Consider the following 14,334-nt stretch of genomic DNA (forward strand, 5'->3'; position numbering starts at 1 on the left):
TGAAAAATCATGTACTCTAGTGGTTTTTGCAGTAGCTATTGACTGTGATATTTAAAATAAATGAATACATACTGATACTACTTCATTTATAATAATATCATAAATAATCCAGTGCAAGTAATGATTAAGTAGAGGGTATGTTTACACCGCAACAATGTACTGAAAACAAGTTTTTTTCTGGTCCATTTGCTATGACTTTTGCCTCAATAAACCCCTATTTTGTGGCTTATTAATAGTTAGTAAGGTAGTTGTTAAATTCAGGTGTTGGGCAGGATTAGGGATTTAGAATATGGTCATGCAGAATATGTGCTTTATAAGTACTAATAAGCAGCCAATATGTTATTAATAGACATGCTAATGGACAAGTTAATAGTGATAATTGGCCACTAAAGTGTTACAATTTTGAGAAGTTTCACATACAGTTGACAACGTTGTCTAATGCTGTGTTCTATGCAACCCGTAACCCGTGTTTTTCCAGTCTTCTACCAATGAAAGTGCACTGGAACGGGAGTCAAACCTGTCACTTCTCACCCGTGAACTCGTACTAGATCGATGTACTCCCAGTTCCGAGCTCTGACGTCACATAGCCCGCAAAACAACAATGGCAGCCCCTACAGATAATATTGCCTACGGATGCTGTGTTTATGCAAGTGGTACACGGTGAGAAACAGACTTTAGGACAATATAACGTTGCAATAAAATTAATAATCTAGCAACAATTCCTTCCGCTCAAGCAGTTTGGAGTGACTTGCCTGGAACGCTACAAAGCCGTGAGTCGTGGTTTAGTCGTGACTTAGGAGCTCAAAAACCTGCCTGGAATGCAGCATAAAGCACTGCACATGGATCTGTGAAAAATATCCAATGTTAGATGGGAAGTGCTGATGAACACTTTAGGCCAGATTTACTAACAGCTAGCACCAGCACAAACCATGTTTTGGCATTAAAATAAAAGTTAGGATTTGCTAAAGACACATAGTGAAGAATTTGCGCTGAAAAGGTATTTTGAATATGCCTTATTGAATATGGATTTTAAGGCATGTTCCTTTTAGACGTAAAATGTATGGGAGGAAAGTACTAAAATTAATCACACAGCACGATTTATTAATATTTGTGCGAATCAAATAACTGGTATTTGCACAATTTTTTTAACGCGTAAAAAAAAAAGCACGTCTTAAAGCAGGCTTTAAGTAATTTGCGCTGCTCTTAGTAGATTGTGCTGGTCATTATAGAAATGATCTGGCTGCGTCTGTGTTTTTAATATGAGCATTGTCAGGAAATCTCCTGCAGAATTTTACCCTCCCACCGGCACTTTTATAAAATTGCGCACTAACGCCAATTTGTCTTTTTGAGTAAATCTGGCCTTAAGTTCTTATTGTGCGTTTTTTTAACATATATGGTTAAAAACTCAGTAACAGTCTCGTTGTTGAAACTATTATTTGCTGAATAAATGAATGGCTGTTGGTGAATAGTGCATTTCTTTAATGGCATTAATGACTATAAAATGTTGCTTTTACAAGAAGCTACAATACATCCACACCACTAGGTGTCAGCACAAAGGCCTTTTCACACTGCACCAACAGATGCTGACAACAGCAGCTCAGCTTTTGTCTGATCAGTGTTTTACGGTTAAGGCTAGAAGGGTCACATCTATGGCTAGTAGGCATTCACACACCAATATAGCGTATGTTTTGTCACATTGTACAACAGTAATGACTGTTTTTACATTATTGTAAGGTGTACCATAGGTTTAGGTCTGGTGTAGGTCTAGACATTAATAAAACACAATCTAATAGGTAGAAAAATTAGTCTCCGGCTATAGCTGTATCCCTTCCAGCCACAACTGTTTTAGCCCTGTTGGCATTTGTTTTTTCGCTGATGTTGAATCAGCATTTGTTGGGTCTTGGAATATCTGAGAAAGGACATACTGTATTCAGTCATCTATCAGTGATGGTCTACATCTGTTTGTGTGGTGTCAATTGGATTAAATGAAAAAAAAATAAATAAAAAAATAAATCAGAGACTTTTGTCTCAAATGATTTGCATTGCTTTCAGGGTACATACTTTATCAGTTTTTGCTTTCCCTGGGAATCAAACCCTTGACCTGGGCGTTGCTAGCACCATTCTCTACTATTTGACCTATAGGAAATTTCTGAGTGTGTTTTTAAAGTTGTAGCTAATGGTTTGGAGACCACATTACTTCTTTATTCTAGTACAGATGCAATTAAAACATTAAAATCAGAGCAGTGTACTTCTCTGGTGAAAGGAAAGCACATAACTTTAAGTGTGATAGCGAAATAGTGTGACAATATTGTGACGTCCTCACTGCATACAATTTATAGGTCCATTTATTCCCTTAAAGCCATAATAAAATTAAAATAGTGTCAAATATTTCCTTCCACATTGTGATGGAGCGTAAACTATTTGTGTAATAAAAATAATAACAAATAAAAATAACTTAGGTGCGGGGAGTTGGTTCTGTGTATTGGTTGTTGATTTAGGTATGGCTCTCAAATACTAAATCAATCACAATAAGAGCGATATGGCACATTTTAATTCCATGCTGACTTTCATCATGACCTAAAGTAATAAGTCACTCAAAAACTGTAATTCGTTTTTTTACATCCTGGGAAAACAACTCTGCTTCCCATAGTTTACATCAAAGTGTGAATTTTTATTCTCAGATGAATTATTCCTTTCAGTTTTAGGTTCATACAGTGCATTTAAAAACTGTAATAGTGGGTGTTTAAAAACTGAAATGAAAAACTCCATTCTCTTCAATCTATAACATCCACTGTAAACCATTCAAACACATTTGGCATCATTTTCTTTGCTTTGTAGTGCAGACATTGTGGGTAGCAAATGATAAGCAGCATCCCAAAGAAGAAGACAAACTCCATCTAAATGTTGTCCTAGTTCTTCCTCACCCCAGGTCAGGCTCTCTCTGCTCGGGCTCGGAGGTTCTGGCTGGTTCCTGAGCCGCTGGCTGCTCTCCTTCTTGTGCTGGATTTCTCACTATAGGCTTCTGACACTTCAGCTTTGAGCCAAATGACAATTTGATTATTTCCTTGCCACTAACAGTTATATTCTGATGCTTGTCAGTGCCGATGGGCCCCGACAAATTCTCAGCAGCGCATCAGTCAAGCTGGTAACTGACATTTTCTCTCCTGTTCCAAAAAACACTCAAAATACAGTTCGCCTTATAGTATTTATCATTTATTGGAATAAAATGTAGACATTTCTGTTTATAATATTGTTTTTATATTAATTATATGAAATAATAATAATGATAATAAAATTGATATGGTTAGTAAGGTCCTTTCCAGTTCTGTCAGACCCATAAGTGGCCTGAAAAACTATAAAATTTTGACATTTTATGTAAGATTCCATTTCATGTGGAGTGATCATTATTCAATAAACATTTAAAAAATAAATATCATATTTAAAGAAATAATATAATACATTATATTTTATTTATAAATAGAATTAAATACATTTTAAAAACAAAATTATTATTAATTTAACTTGTGCATTTCCATATTGTTTTATTATTATTATATATTATTATTATTATTTATTAATATAACATTTATTATTTCCTAACTAATTGAATAATTCCAAGAATTTTAAAATAAAGGGTTGTTCAATAATTTTCTATTTAATTTACAATTCTAATAATTTTTAGTTGTACTGCACATTTTAATGTACTGTGGCATTTGTATCCACTTATTTTATAGAAAGTTGTTAGTACTTTATTAAACAACAGAAAAGTGCTTAATGAGTCTATTTAAATTCTCTTTGAAGACAGAATTTCACCTGTACAGAAAAGAGTTTGTTTCCCCCATCCAACCCTCTGATTTTATTGTATTTTCCTTATTTAGATGTGTGCAATGAATATTTCACTTTTGAAATAAATAAGTTATATAAAATTTAAAAAATAAATAAAATAAAATAATATATATATATATATGTGTGTGTGTGTGTGTGTGTGTGTGTGTGTGTGTGTGTGTGTGTGTGTGTGTGTGTGTGTGTGCCTTAAGGTCAAAAGAAAGATTTAGACTTAGTCTGTTTATCATACTGTATGTAGGTTTCATTGCCTTTTTATACCATTCACTATCTTTTATTCATCTACATTGGATATGGCCACCTACTTTTCTAAGTGGGAAGAAATGATTCAGTAACTGATGTAAAATCCTTTGTTATGAGAGCAGCACAGCCTGTACTTAAGCGCCTTTTTTAGTCTACACTTACGGTTGTGCTATGAGTCATTCAACATGCTTGCTCTTAATAGTCTTCTCACTAGCACAAGAACTCGTTATTATATAGTGTCATTGTATTATTATCTTACAACAGCTCAGCAAATTGAGCTGTGTGCTTGTACATTATGATAACTGATAAATAATTGTCTATTTTAGACATGGCTTTTTTTTTTTTTTTTGGCAGAGGCATTGTAGTCAATCCTTTCCATTTTTCTAGTCTGGGAAGGAACTTTGAATCAGCTATTAGTGAACTCCCATGCTGCTCTTTGAGTCTAAAGACGTTGGGGAAACAGTGAGAGCAGAAGTGATTTCTGTGTGTCATTGCTGTCCTCTGCTGGTCACACTGTAACATGACATGCACAACACACCTGCACTCAAACCAGTCATTACATTCATTCACGGAGGACTCAAGACGCACATATAAAACCTTTCAGATTCATCTAGACTGGAGTAATGATACTGTACAAATTCAGCTTTTCATCACAGGAATAAATCATATTTTAAAATATATTCTCTTAGAAAACTGTTATTAGGTTGGCTTGAGAAAGCTTTCAAGCTAGAACCACCAAACTCAGCCCAGCTTAACAACATGCTAGTAGTATGTTAATCATGCTAATAACATGCTAATCATGTTAGAAACATGCTAGCGACATGCTAGTGGCTTGCTAATCATGCTAGCGAACATGCTGGAAACTTGCTAATCATGCTAGTCACTTGCTAATCATGTTAGAAACATACTAGTAACAAGCTATTCATGCTAGAAATAGTCAAGTCACTTGCTAATCATGTTAAAAACATGCTAGTGACATGCTATTAACTTTCTAATCATGCTAGCAACATGCTAGTAACTTGTTAATCATGCCAGCAATATAGCAAACGCATAATCTTGCTAAAAACCTGCTAATTTGCTAGAAACATGTTATCAACATTTATCTAATCTATCTAAATTTTCAAACTTCAGGCTTTTTACAGCTGCTTTTCTTGACAAACTTTTTCACTGATCAAATGCATGCATTCTTGGTCCAGCCCACCATTAACAGCACATTTATTCTGTATTCATGTGTTGTTTATCTAGTTTGTAAAATGAATGTCATTATCCATTTACTGCTAAATACATAAAATAAACACCAGAATGCGAAAACAAACAGAAAATCTGCAGGTCATTAATGAGAAAGGTCTTATGCCGGCCGTCTTCATCTGCCACATTAAGCACAGATCTGTGAGCTGTGAGTTTTCTATTTGAAAATAAGCAGCAGCTCATTGTCTTCCTATCAGACACCCACGCAGCAGTAATATGATTCTTATTAGCATGGACTAATAGTTTATTTAATGGACCAGCAAGCTCCTAAGGTTGGCTGGTCAATGTGAGCGCTGCTCATTATCCAAACAAATGTTAAATTACACTGCATCATAACATCTGCCTTATTTGTGAAGTGTAACATGCATTGGCTCAAGGGAGATCTCATCTGACTCAACAGTGCTTCAGTGTTTGCTGCTGCTGTAGTATATATCTCTGGTATTAAGCAGAAAGACTGTCGTAGTGTCTGCAGAAACACAGGAATCATTGCGTGTGTTAAATGGCTTGCATCACATGATCAGCTGAATAACATCACACCTGGCGTTACAGATGATCGAGTGATGAGACACGGATACATGTCAATCTCTGCTGTCTCGGTGCTTTCTGTTTTTCTTCTTTTTCAATTCGAAAACTTTTCCCAAACCTTCTTTTGCTTATGAATGTACTGTGTCTTCTATTTCTTCTTTTGCATCGGCTTTTTGTTGTTGTTCTCCTGCTTCTGTCTCTTCTTCCTCTATGGGGAACTGTTCTCTTTTAAGAGTTTTTTAAGATGTTTTTATTATTATTATTATTAGTAAGAAAAGTCAACTTTTAAACTTGAAGGGGTCATTGTTTTTTAAAATCAGGTAAAATCAAGGGTTGTGCTTGATATATAACATGATGCGTGATATCTTTTAAGAGTTTTCTTTTTAAACCAAAGTACACTCTTTCAATTAGAAAGAAAAGTGAACTTGTACATTTCATAGTGGGTCAAGCTAAACTTGCCATTTATATGAGTATAAATAACATGACTGAAAGTGAAAATGGACAAGAAGTACTTTTAAAGTTTAAAGAGCTTGCAAATACAACATTTTTGGTTGATTGTACATTTTATAAATCCATAAATAATCTTGTGTTTTATTTATTTATTTATTTTTGATCTGTGGTGTTATGAAGAGGCTCTATTTTAATATTTACACTTGTACGGAACAATTATGTGTATTTTTGGTAAATGTATCTGGTTATGTATATATAATTACTGAGAGAATAAATAAAGTGCGGTCACACTTTATAGGTACTGATACACAGCTAACATAGTTAATCTCAAAATGGACTGTTTTACCGATGTCCTTACTGTGTTTTTGAGTCTGGGAACATTTCAGTTGCATTGCGGTCTATGAAGGGTCAGAGAGCTCTCAGATTTCACCCCTTTTAACAACTCATTAAAAGTGAGAATTAGTCCCTAAACTAAAGTGTAATCAAAAGTTAATTCAAAATCTCAGTCTCTTCTTCTTATCCAATGGAAGTTTATGGAGGCTCATAGAACCGCTTACAGTAGTTGTAAAAATTGGCTCACAGATAGAGGACAGTCTCAAGATGAACTCTAAGTACTTTTTTTATGCTAATAACTTTTGATCCATAAAGGCAAAAACAAATGATGAGTCTATTGAACCCTATGATGTCATCTTCCATCATGAAAATTTCCCTGGCGTTTTGAATTTTCCTACGTTTCATTTGATTTTCACCAACTGCCTCTGATCATCTTCATACTGCGCTTGTAATTTTATTTTACAAATTTTCAGTAAACTAAACCATTCTTGTATAACTTTGATGCTTCCGCGTATTGTAACGAAACATGTTACCTGTCATTACAAACAACCTAAGGATATCTGCACAGTTGTTGTACTGGTGAATTCGGTTAAAAATGCTACATTGTATCAATGCTTTTACATTTACTTATGAACCTTCACATGATTCGGCACCATGCGTTGAAGACCTATGAAGTTTAACACACACACACACACACACACACACACACACACACACACACACACACACACACACACATATATGTAGATATGCAAACAGCTTTTTTGGGTTCTACACAATTCAATTATCTGCCCACAATTTTTATTCATGTTAACTTTTTTTTTTTTTTGGTTTGTTACAATTATTTCAAAATAATCTTTGTTTAGAAGTTTTGAACTTAGCAAGCCGCTCTTTGATGTGTTTATTTCTATTTTAAAGTCAGCAAGAAATCCAAATAGCTGCACATTTATCCATGCTACTTGAAATGAAAATAAAATAAAAATAAGATAAAATAATTTCTCTAAAGCCTATTACTTTTAAAAGCACCTGTCATATACAAAAGCGTGTGCGCGCACACACACACATACACAGACATACACCTCCCCATTAGTAATGGCTTCTTAACAGGATTTCACACTGATTTAATTAAAAGCAATAAATTGTAAATGTTGGTTTTAAAATGAAGTATTTCGGCACTGCTAACGTATGACTTATGTAATGAGCTGCAATGATTTGTGCTTGCTAAGCTTTGTCTGTCATTTGGTCACACTCCAGAAAAAATGAATCATTCCAGAGAAGCATGATTTTGTTTCCTCGTTAATGCTATACAGGAGAGAAATGACAAACCAATTCTGAGAGTGTAAAGTATTTGAAAGTTTTTTTGCTAAACCAAAAAAAAAAAAAAAGATTCTCTGGCATCACTGCACAAAACCCCTTTAAGAGCAATTATATTAAAAAGCATTGCTTGTAAATAGTTAATATACTTGCTATAAAATTGATAGTTAGCATCTTCCTGGCTATCGTTCACACCCTGGAGAGATGAATCCAGCTAAGATGTGCTCATCAATGTGTCCAGAGCAAGACACCTTTCTCAGGGGACTGTCCCTCGTAAATGCACAGTATACGTTTAGGAATTTCTACACATTTCACAGTTTGCAAGTTTGATCATTAAATATTGGGGCTAATCCGATAATGCTTTCAACTAACAAGCTTTTAGATGGATTACTGTGGCATCCCAAAGGACTGAACTGGAGATTTCCTAGTGTGATTTTCAGTAAAAAATTGTTCATAAAATGATTATTACTTGAGCCTGAATGAACTGAAATGCTTCTCAGAATCAGCTAAACACTGAGAAAGCTTTTTAAAAAGACATTACAAGTGGCAATATTAGTGTACTCTAACATGTCTTTAATTGTAATTACTATATAATAACCTGAGAATATGTTTCTCAACAATCATATCCTGCGTTTGCTATTAGCTGTTTAATAAAACTAGTGATGCCAAATTCAAGAATGAAAGACTCTTTTGATCTAATCAGTCGAACAGGTTTGTGAGTAGAAAAAAAGTAAAATAATATATATATATAAAGTATAAAATATAAAAAGTAAATATTTTAAAGTAGCTACATTTTAAATCATCATGGTTTAATAATCTTTCATCATGCTTTAAAGAAGTACAAATATTTTGATGTGTTGACTAACATAATAAAACGTAAAGTATTTGATTATAACTGTAGTTTTATTAAACATTCCATTTAAGATATATTTAAATGTAGCAAATTGCAACATAATCAATATAAATGTGTCATTTCAAATAGATTTAAACATTCAAGTATATTTTAGTTTACTATGAATCCATGTCAGTACATTCAGCAGGACACTTTAACTGTATTTTAAAGAAAGTACAGTTGGGTTTTGAGACGTGATGAAACTTAAATTTAAAATAAAAATATGAAAATTTTATTTAATAATTTTTTGCAAAAATGAAGGACAAAATATGTTTGCAGTTACATATTAACAAGGTCATAGTCAGGTATACTTAATAAAAATAAGAGTAACAGAAAAAAATCTAGCTTATATTGTTGTGTTACTTTTGACCCACCACCTGTGTGTTACTTTAGTCCCAGCCAACAGGGTCGAAAGTAACTATGTGACTTATATGAGTAACTTATGTTCAAAGTGAAATTATACTAAAGTCTTTCTGATAGACCACACTTCTGACCAGAGCCGGATTATCCATAAGGGCACTTGGGCCAGTGCCCAGGGGCAACAACCATTCACAACAACTAGGGGGGCACCACATGACACAAGCTTTAAAAATATTTTTCGTAAATTGTTTTATTATTAACTTGAAATTCTTAAAAGACCATACATAACTCGTTTATGAACACTAACTTAACAACAACAATAATAATAATAATAAATTATAAATAAATAAAGATTACATGACCGCTATCACCCCCCCCCCCCCCCCCCCCCCGCCTTCCGTCCCCAATCTGTCAGAGTTGAGTTGGTCCACAACAAGTACGCACAAATGTGTCATTTTTTTAACGGCAACAGAAAATGAATCAAAATGGACAGACGTCAATTGAGTGGTTTTGCAAAAAGAAAGTTAAAGAAAGACAAGGACGCTAGACGTTTAGCTACAATTCAAAATGTTCCAGGGATCGAAAGTTTTTTTTTAAACGAGTGAAGAATGATCTCAGGACGACAATGACACAGAAGCAATTGACTGCACTCTCGCTTGCTCTCCCTGTTTACCATTATAGTTAAAGTTAAAACATTACCGTCTACAGCCGCGAGAGGGCGCTCTATGCTGCTGAGTGCTCCTGTAGCCTACTGTACACTGAGCAGCATATAGCGCCCTCTCGCGGCTGTAGACGGTAATGTTTTCTCTTGGTTCTTGGTTATAAATAAATGCGATTTATAGTCCAGTGTGACTTATATATGTTTTTTTCCTTGTCAGGACGTATTTTTGGACTATTGCGACTTAAACTTAGGTGCGACTTATAGTCCGAAAAATATGGTAGTTGGACAAGTTACAAGTTAATAAATTACATTTGATTTGAGAAATCACCTTAATTATGTCTGGGGGGGGGGGGGTTATAGTTGAGGTATAGTGCCCACACTGTCTTAATACGGCCCTGGTTCTGACTTACTGGCCACAGCAGAAATATACACTGTCTACAACATTATCTTTTAAAATAATGTTTTTCTGAAAAATTTTACTTTTGCCCCTGCTGTCCCCTACCTACTGTACGATCCACTATGTAAAAAAAAAACTTGCTCTTTATTGTACATAAAGCTATAGTAAATGACACTGTACTGCAAATATAGACAATGTGTGTTCATAAATTCACCACATTATCAAAAAAGGGTATCAAAATATAGGGTCATTTTTGGAGGGCCCTGACATTAATGTGGGGCTTAGCAAAGTGTCTATTAGTGAATTACTCAGATTAAATGCACATTTCACCATATTCTCTATACTGCTCAGTTCCAACAACCTGCACAGAACTCAGCAGAGATTCAGTTAAGACCTAATTACAGTAAATAAAGCATCTGTTTTAAGCTTTGAAACCTCACTTTCGCTATTGCTATTGAATAATAGTTCATTAAAAGGAGTTCCGCACAGACTAATGTGATCATTTCTCTTTTTGACATCCATTCCAAATACTGTTTAACTGCCTCGACGGGTTTCAGCTCTTTCCCGACACACTGACATCACTGCTGCTGATTGTTCAGAATTCCTATGTGCTGCTGGAATCTATAACTGAAACCACATATAAGATATTTTATTAAATAATATAATTAATTGTTTCATTTATATTTAATTACTTAAAAATATTCATGCTAAAAGTTATGTTTTTTTTGTTTTGTTTTTTACTGCTGTCAAACAATTAATGGTGATTAATCACATCCAAAATTAAAGTTTTTGTTTACATTATATATGTGTGTCTACTTTGTATTTTTATTACGTATATACATTACAGACCAAAAGTTTGGACACACCTTCTCATTCAAAGAGTTTTCTTTATTTTCATGACTATGAAAATTGTAGAGTCACACTGAAGGCATCAAAACTATGAATTAACACATGTGGAATTATATATGGAATTATATACATAACAAAAAAGTGTGAAACAACTCAAAATATGTCATATTCTAGGTTCTTCAAAGTAGCCACCTTTTGCTCTGATGACTGCTTTGCACACTCTTGGCATTCTCTTGATGAGCTTCAAGAGGTAGTCACCTGAAATGGTCTTCCAACAGTCTTGAAGGAGTTCCCCGAGAGATGCTTAGCACTTGTTGGCCCTTTGGCTTCTGTCTGCGGTCCAGCTCACCCCTAAACCATCTCGATTGGGTTCAGGTCCGGTGACTGTGGAGGCCAGGTCATCTGGCGCAGCACCCCATCACTCTCCTTCTTGCTCAAATAGCCCTTGATGCCTTCAGTGTGACTCTACAATTTTCATAGTCATGAAAATAAAGAAAACTCTTTGAATGAGAAGGTGTGTCCAAACTTTTGGTCTGTACTGTATAAATACACACACATGTATTTGTATATTCCAGATAAATATGTTATGTTTATATATTAACTCTTTCCCTGCCATTGATGAGGTATTTCCTCATTTAGAAGACAACGCTTCCCCGCCATTGACAAGTTTTTATGGCTTTTCATGTTTTCACTGTTATATTAATAACATTAATAATTAACATTAAAGATGTGAATGCAATATGTTACATTTGTCTTATTGTTTCAAATCAAATTTTTAATGGAAAGTATCATTTATTTCTTATCTTCAAGGCCTAAATTTCTGCTAAACTACTCATAGCTACATAGTTTTCACTGCAGTGTCAGTTAAACACCAACAACTTTTGCTCCATTTCACACAAGTTATGATTACAGTAGCAGATTATCGACGAATGACTTCCCTGAGATTTTACTGATGTGATACATACAACAACGTACAAAATAAAACACATCATTCTGCAGCTGAGGATCAGTACAGTCAGGATGTTAGTCAGATAATGTTTTCACATCAGATTTGCAGAAAGCTGAAGCTTTTACTGTTTGGTTGAAACAGAAAAGGGAGTTTCAAAGCTGATCTGAATGTTGCTATGGTGTTACTATGTACGTGGTTGCTGATTCAGTTATGCTTTCAGTAAAATCACAACTCTCCTCAACAAGCCCCATGACATGTACTGTACTTTCAACATTTTAAATGAATCAAAACTTATATGTTGCTGTCGAAATTGCATCACCGCTGTAGATGAATGAATAGATGACATTTTTGATCCTGGTTTCCAAGAACAGTGCTCTGCAGTGCATGTTGAGACAGGCTTTATTCCATATAGTGTTGTCTTCTGTGTGGAAGAGCCTGTTTTTCTGAACAATTGTCCCCAGTGAATTTCAGTTTTCTTTTCAGATCAGAGCATTGTCACAAACACATTTCCAGGGAAATAGATACTTGCATTCCAAGTCAAAAAATAAAAATAAAATATTTATTAGGTCAATCAGGGTTTCCACGCTTTTTGACTGATTCCCAGTCATTCATGAGTAGCAGAACGATATATACAGTACAGTATACATTTGGGCTGGCAGTCGATTAATCTAATTCATTCAGTAAACTAAATTTAGCTGTGATAATACACCCAAATAATAATTAAAAAAAAGCTATTATTGTTTAAAATAGATCCATGTACATAACACAATATAAACTTCTTGTTTATGGAACTGTTTTGTAAATTCACATTTGCACCATATAGCTAAAGTCTATGATTTGCACTCGTTTTCTACGGGACAAAAACGGCACACTGAAAAAAAAATATTCATTGAATTTACTAAAAATTTGTATGGTAAGTGGTTGCAATCAATTTAATTTAGCTACATTTAAATAAACAAATTTTGGTCAAAGTTAATCAACTAAATTAGGGTATTTAAATATAGCTAAAATAAATTGATTGCAACCGCTTACCATAAAAAGAAATTTAGTAAATTCAATGAATCATTTTTTTTAAGTGCACTCGTGTGATAATGCTCTTGCTCCCGGTGTGATATCCCTTATCATATGATATGAATTTGAGTTATTTTATTTGTTTTTCTGGATCCCCATTAGCCACTACCAAGGTATTCTTCCTGGGGTCCAACAAGCAAAAAACTAATTGCATTAATCCGTAACAATAAAACCAATACAATAAAACATACAAACCCAAAATTCATTCAGAACATCAGAATCATCAATTTACGGTATTCTGTGCCAATAAATATTTATTTAACAAATTTTTTAAACCTCACTTTACTTGTTAAAAAAACATGTAATGTCTGATGACAAATCATTCCATATTTGCATTCCTCTATACATTACAGTATGTTGCTTTGCATTATTTGTTTAAAACAGTAAGCAAAAAAATATATCATTTTGATAGCCTTGGAAGTCTCAACATTGAAATATTTCTCATAAAACAAAGCAAAGAAACAACTGTCCCATCCTTCATATGTAGCCAACTTACAATTGTGTGCATTCTCATAATATTAACCCCTTCTGTTACAGTTCAGAGTAAGTCACGCAGCTCTATTCTGGACTAACTGTAATTTTTACTGTAGTCTTAACTTGAGGTACTCGATCACACCACTGGGTAGTAGCACAATTTGAGAGATGCCATAGTCTGGTAAAAATTTTGCACATCTCTTAATAACCTCTTCCCATAACTATTACCATATCTGTTTTAACCACTTCAGCCTACTATCTAGCATATCTCCAAGAAGTCTGATTTCCTCTACCTGTTCAATAGGCACACTCTTTACAGACAAAAATTGAATTGTGGTTTGAGTTTAAGTTTAGAATTTGATCTAAACACAATGCTTTTGGTTTTTGTCCAATTTAGTACCATCTTATTATTCCATTACCCTTTTAACACTTATTGTAATTCCTCATCTCTATCAACAGATCATTTTTCAGTTGATGTTGCTGGTATAATGTTGTATCACCTGCGTACATAACTCTTCTTGTTTGCTTTAAAACCAAAGGAAGATCATTGGTAAAAATAGAAACTAAACAACTCATAAGATACTACGGAGCCGCGCACATGACTTGCAAGAAAAAATAAATAAATTGTGTGCACGATTTATTAATTCATTCCCTCAATGTACTTAAATGTGCACATTATTACTATTGCGTTCCCTCGATTAGCTAAATCGTGCGCACAATTTATA

The sequence above is a fragment of the Carassius carassius genome, chromosome 35 (assembly GCF_963082965.1).
Source record: "Carassius carassius chromosome 35, fCarCar2.1, whole genome shotgun sequence".
NCBI classification, from domain to species: Eukaryota; Metazoa; Chordata; class Actinopteri; order Cypriniformes; family Cyprinidae; genus Carassius; species Carassius carassius.